The sequence below is a fragment of the Schistocerca americana genome, chromosome 10 (genome assembly GCF_021461395.2).
Source record: "Schistocerca americana isolate TAMUIC-IGC-003095 chromosome 10, iqSchAmer2.1, whole genome shotgun sequence".
Lineage (NCBI taxonomy): Eukaryota > Metazoa > Arthropoda > Insecta > Orthoptera > Acrididae > Schistocerca > Schistocerca americana.
This window is the reverse complement of record NC_060128.1, coordinates 152718516-152723617: the sequence shown is the minus strand read 5'-3', so window position 1 is coordinate 152723617 and position 5102 is coordinate 152718516. Positions and strand designations below refer to the sequence as shown.

The 5102-nt window shown below is 46.6% G+C and overlaps 1 pseudogene; it reads right to left on the bottom strand.

Annotated features, from left to right (window-relative positions):
• Positions 1-1722: 1722 nt before the first annotated feature.
• Positions 1723-1840, bottom strand: LOC124552918 (annotated as a pseudogene).
• Positions 1841-5102: the final 3262 nt, after the last annotated feature.

Sequence of the window (5102 nt, the reverse complement as noted above, 5' to 3'; positions counted from 1 at the left end):
CGGTCTATAGTGTCCAACGGGCACAATATTTCGGCGATCATACATGTCGCCATCATGACGACATGTATGATCGCCGAAATATTGTGCCCGTTGGACACTATAGACCGGCAGCATACCCGTGGATATTTTGATTATCAAATACGCCGGGAGAAACTCAAGAATCACAGTTCGAGAATTGTCCTCAACTGAACCTCCCGCAATATTCTTCTGTAAGTTATCGAGCTTCTTCTTTTGTCTATTTACTGATATTTCTGCACTAACTTCCATAGATTTGAATATTAGACCGTCAATATTATTCCAATCACCACACTGCATAACATTAGTAATAAACAAGTGGAGATGAAAAAGCTTATTGGTGGTTTCCGCCAGTGCTCGCCGCGTCTGCTGAATCCTGTCACGTAGCATTGCAGATTCCATAAGGCTGTAAATACGATGAGCATGAGCTGTCAACACCCGTCTTGGTGAACATAAGAGGAATTGCCGCCTGGGTCACACGGATAAATCGGCCGTAGCGGAACATGTTTACGAGGCAGGTGATCATGAAGTAAAATTCATCGAGACGAGCGTCATATCTAGTACCTCGCATTATTATGGGCGCATGTATAGGCTAACGAGATTGATAAACATCGTAATAATTTTAACAGGAAAGATTAAGGTGCTAAACTGGATAAAATTTGGATGTCAGCGTTGCACCGCAAGCGTGACGATCGATTACTTTCAATCGAGATTGTTGGCATTACAAGAGACTATCTCATAGCCGATGCCACGTGATGGACAGTGGCGCCCTCTGTACTGCCTGTATAATCAGCGCTTCCTCGAGTTCTCTTCGCAGTTCTCCGCTGTACCTCGGAGGATGTCCCCCGCAGCCGGAGACGAAGCGTTAGGGGAGAGTTCTGTACAACGACCATGGCCTAACAGCCCGGAAGTTTTAAGTGAAGATCTGTTCATGTAATTGTACAAGCGAATCGGAAAGGTTTAACTGCTTTCAGGTATCGCGACAAGATCTTCGGACCTCACGTACGGATGTCGTGAGGTACTGTGCGCCCAGACTTCGTACTGATGGGCGATATTGTTCGATCTCACAGAGAACGAGTGGCTGATGTTTTCTTGCAAACGGAAGATACTGCACGCATGACGTGGTCTGCTCGCTCTCCCGACTTGAATCTCTTAGAATATGTCTGGGATGCACTAGGAAGACGGGCTTCATCACGTCAACATTCACTAGTCACTGTCCAAGGCTTTCGAGAAGCTGCACAGGAAAAATGGGCGTTAACGCCTCAAAATGACGTTGATGACGTTATTCACAGCATGCTCCGTCGTTGTCAGGCATCTATTGCTGCCAGATGTGGTCGCACCCCATAGTGAGTAGTCGGAAAATGTGTGCAAATCTGTTAAGCTGGAAAAAACGAAGAATATTTTCGTCTACTGTTCTGCATGTTGCAGTTGTTTACTGAGCTGTGAGTGGCTCGTGTTCGCGCCATCATGTATTTTACACCCTGTTTTTAACGTACTTCCACCTCACTAGCAGTCTTCACGCCACAAGTGGCCCAACGGGACCATCCGACCGCCGTGTCACCCTCAGATGAGGATGCGGATAGGAGGGGCGTGTGGTCAGCACACTGCTCTCCCGGTCGTTACGATGGTTTTCTTTGACCGGAGCCGCTACTATTTGGTCGAGTAGCTCCTCAATTGGCATCACGAGGCTGAGTGCACCCCGAAAAACGGCAACAGCGCATGGCGACCTGGATGGTCACCCATCCAAGTGCCGGCCACGCCCTACAGTGCTTAACTTCGGTGATCTGACGGGAACCGGTGTACCCACTGCGGCAAGGCTGTTGCCTTTCCACCCCACTACGTTAATTTAATTACTACTGTCACTGAGTTGCTGCTTTGCCTGTGAGCGGCGTTGGCAGCGCGTATCGATATATCCCCTCTCGTAGTATCTTTGCATGACTGCTATTACTTCCCGGTCGTTGTCTGTCGTAGGGAGGCAAGTTCGGGTCTGCCAGTCAGTTGGAACGCGTCTGGAGCGCAGTCCGGACCTGCCAGTCGGGGAGTTGCAATGCGGCACTGGTGCAGTCGGGTTGGAGCAGCAGTGAGGTCTGCGTCGACACGGCTCGCCCGACCATTGCCGCCACGCATCACTTGAGCCGGGCCACGGTCTTGGTGGATTGTCGGTCGGTCGTCCTACCGGATGACGCGTTTCGTCTCGCCGATCTTTCACGAGTCGGCTCTGTATGTGTGCATCGACTCCCGATTTGTCTTCGTGTATGCTTAGTTACTGTTGGGTATCGTTCAGGTCTTCGTGCAAGTGTTTGTCAGGTTGTGTGTGTAGTAGGCGCTATTTCCACTGACGAGTATTTTAGATGTTGTCGGCATTCTGCGGGAGTCGGTCGGTTGCTGCAGACCAGGGAAGTTATCTCCACTTGGTGCAGTCGGCTGGGTCCGCTGGCGGTCCATGCCAGTGTTGGAGCGTGTGTGGTGCTGTCCGATCGCTATGAGCTTTGAGGTTCACCGACCCAGGACGTCAAAGTTGAGTAGTGGTTTCAAGTACCCAAGCTACGTGCATTCATGTTCGTTTCGGTGGTTCGCTGTTGGGGAGGTTTTCCTGTGAGCAGCACCGAGTGTTTGTGTTGTTTTCTCCAACAGTTTATTGAACGTAACTTCTTCTACAATACAATAGCTGGGTGTACAGTAGATGTAGACGTCCGTCGATCTAGCCGGAGATGTGGTTCCTCTCGGCCGGCTGGTACTTCGATCGGCGGTGCAGTACAGCGACTTCGGTGATATCTTCTCGGAGACTCTGCTATAGCGGTTGCCATCAGCAGCGGACGAAGACTGGTCTGCTTTCGACCGGCAGGGCCTATATAGTGAGCTGGAGCCAACAGAAACCCGGCGTAGGAATCCGTGGCCGGCTGTGTCGCGGCGACCTCTGCAAGGAAAGGTTCCTATTAATCGACTGGAATCTTCGACGTGTTTACCTGATGTCTTCGCCTGTTTGGCTGTTGGTTTGTGTCCCTCATAGCGTGGCTGTTATGCGGTGCTGCCTGCCATTTAGGGGAACCCGATGGCAGACAGTACAGTTTGATTGCTGAAATTTTGTGTTGGATTTCTCATGTACCGATTGGTGGCAAGCAAGTTGTTTTGTCGGTCGGTCCGTGGCTGTCCCCTGGTTGGGTTCCGACGGAGAAAGTGTAGCTGAGCTCACCACCTGTCTCACCTTAGTGAAGAAAGGCAGACCGACGTCCCTGGAGGCTTCTGAGTGCCAATGTCATCAGCTACTTAAAATTTAAGGCCTATGATTATTTTTCTTTTTTCTTAAAAATTTTGCAAAATTAATTCTTAATTTTATCTTTCAAGCTTAAACATTGTGGCCTTCTGCCATTGAGAGGTTTATGGTAACATATTTTAAAATTTTGAAACTTAATTGTGGTCTTCAGCCATTGATATTGCACCTTGCATATGTAAGTTCTACCTGCTTAGCCTTAAGGCTTTCCACGTAGGCGTGATGCGGTTCAAATGGTTCAAATGGCTCTGAGCACTATGGGGCTCTACTTCCGGGGTCATCAGTCCCCTAGAACTTTGAACTACTTAAACCCAACTAACCTAAAACATCACACACATCCATGCCCGAGGCAGGATTCGAACCTGCGGCCGTAGCGGTCGAGCGGTTCCAGACTGTAGCGCCTAGAACCGCTCGGCCACTCCGGCCGGCGGCGTGATACTTTTTTTTAATTGGATTTGCCTCTTTAATTCCTTTTAATCTTGTTGATTTTTAAGATTTCTTGTTGTTAAACATTCTGGCCTTCTGCCTTTAAAAGTTTATTGTGATATATTCTAAAGTTTTGAAATTTAATTGTGGCCCTCAGCCATTTCAATTGCACTTTGCATATGTTTGCCGGTTTTCTTTTTAAAGTATTTTATTGCTATCTTAATTGGATTTTTATCTTGTTGATTTGATAAGATTTCTTGTTTGGAGGCCTTCGGCCGTGAAAGAGTTGCATTCGGTAATGGTCCGGCTATGTGCCGCTTTGGTTGTAAAGGTTATTAAATTACAATAAATGACAATTAGAAGGAGAAACTGACCTCAGCCTTTGGCCCTTTCCACAATCTTATTACGTGTACTGCCCTGCGGGTTTCGCGGGCGTATCATTTACATTCAGTTTTCTTTACTCTTTTTCCACTTTGCTATCATCTGATGTTATTCAATGTGTATACTGAGCAAGCAGTAAAGGAAACAAAAGAAAAATTCGGAGTAGGAGTTAAAATCCATGGAGAAGAAATAAAAACTTTGAGGTTCGCCGATGACATTGTAATTCTGTCAGAGACAGCAAAGGACCTGAAAGAACAGCTGAAAGGAGGATATAATAAGAACATCAACAAAATCAAAACGAAAATAATGGAATGTAGTCGTATTAAATCGGGTGATGCTGCAGGAATTAGATTAGGAAATGAGACGCTTAAAGTAGTAAATGAGTTTTGCTATTTGGGGAGCAAAATAAATTATGATGGTCGAAGTAGAGAGGCTATGAAATGTAGACTGGCAATGGCAAGGAAAGCATTTCTGAAGAAGAGAAATTTGTTAACATCGAGTATAGATTTAAGTGTCAGGAAATCGTCCTGGAAGTATTTGTATGGAGTGTAGCCATGTATGGAAGTGAAACGTGGACGATAAATAGTTCAGACAAGAAGAGAATAGAAGCTTTCGAAATGTGGTGCTACAGAAGAATGCTGAAGGATAGATGGATAGATCACGTAACTAATGAGGAGGTATTGAATAGAATTGGGGAGAAGAGAAATTTGTGGCACAACTAGATTAGAAGAAGGGATCGGTTGGTTGGGCATATTCTGAGGCACCAAGGGATCACCAATTTAGTATTGGAAAACAGCGTGGTGGGCAAAAATCGTAGAGGGAGACCAAGAGATGAATACACTAAACAGATTCAGAAGGATGAAGGTTGCAGTAGGTACTGGAGGATGAAGAAGCCTGCACAGAATAGAGTAGCATGGAGAGCTGCATCAAACCAGTCTCTGGACTGAAGACCACAACAACAACAACAACATCTGTGTATACTGTTTTGTGGCAAAATAAACGCAACCTT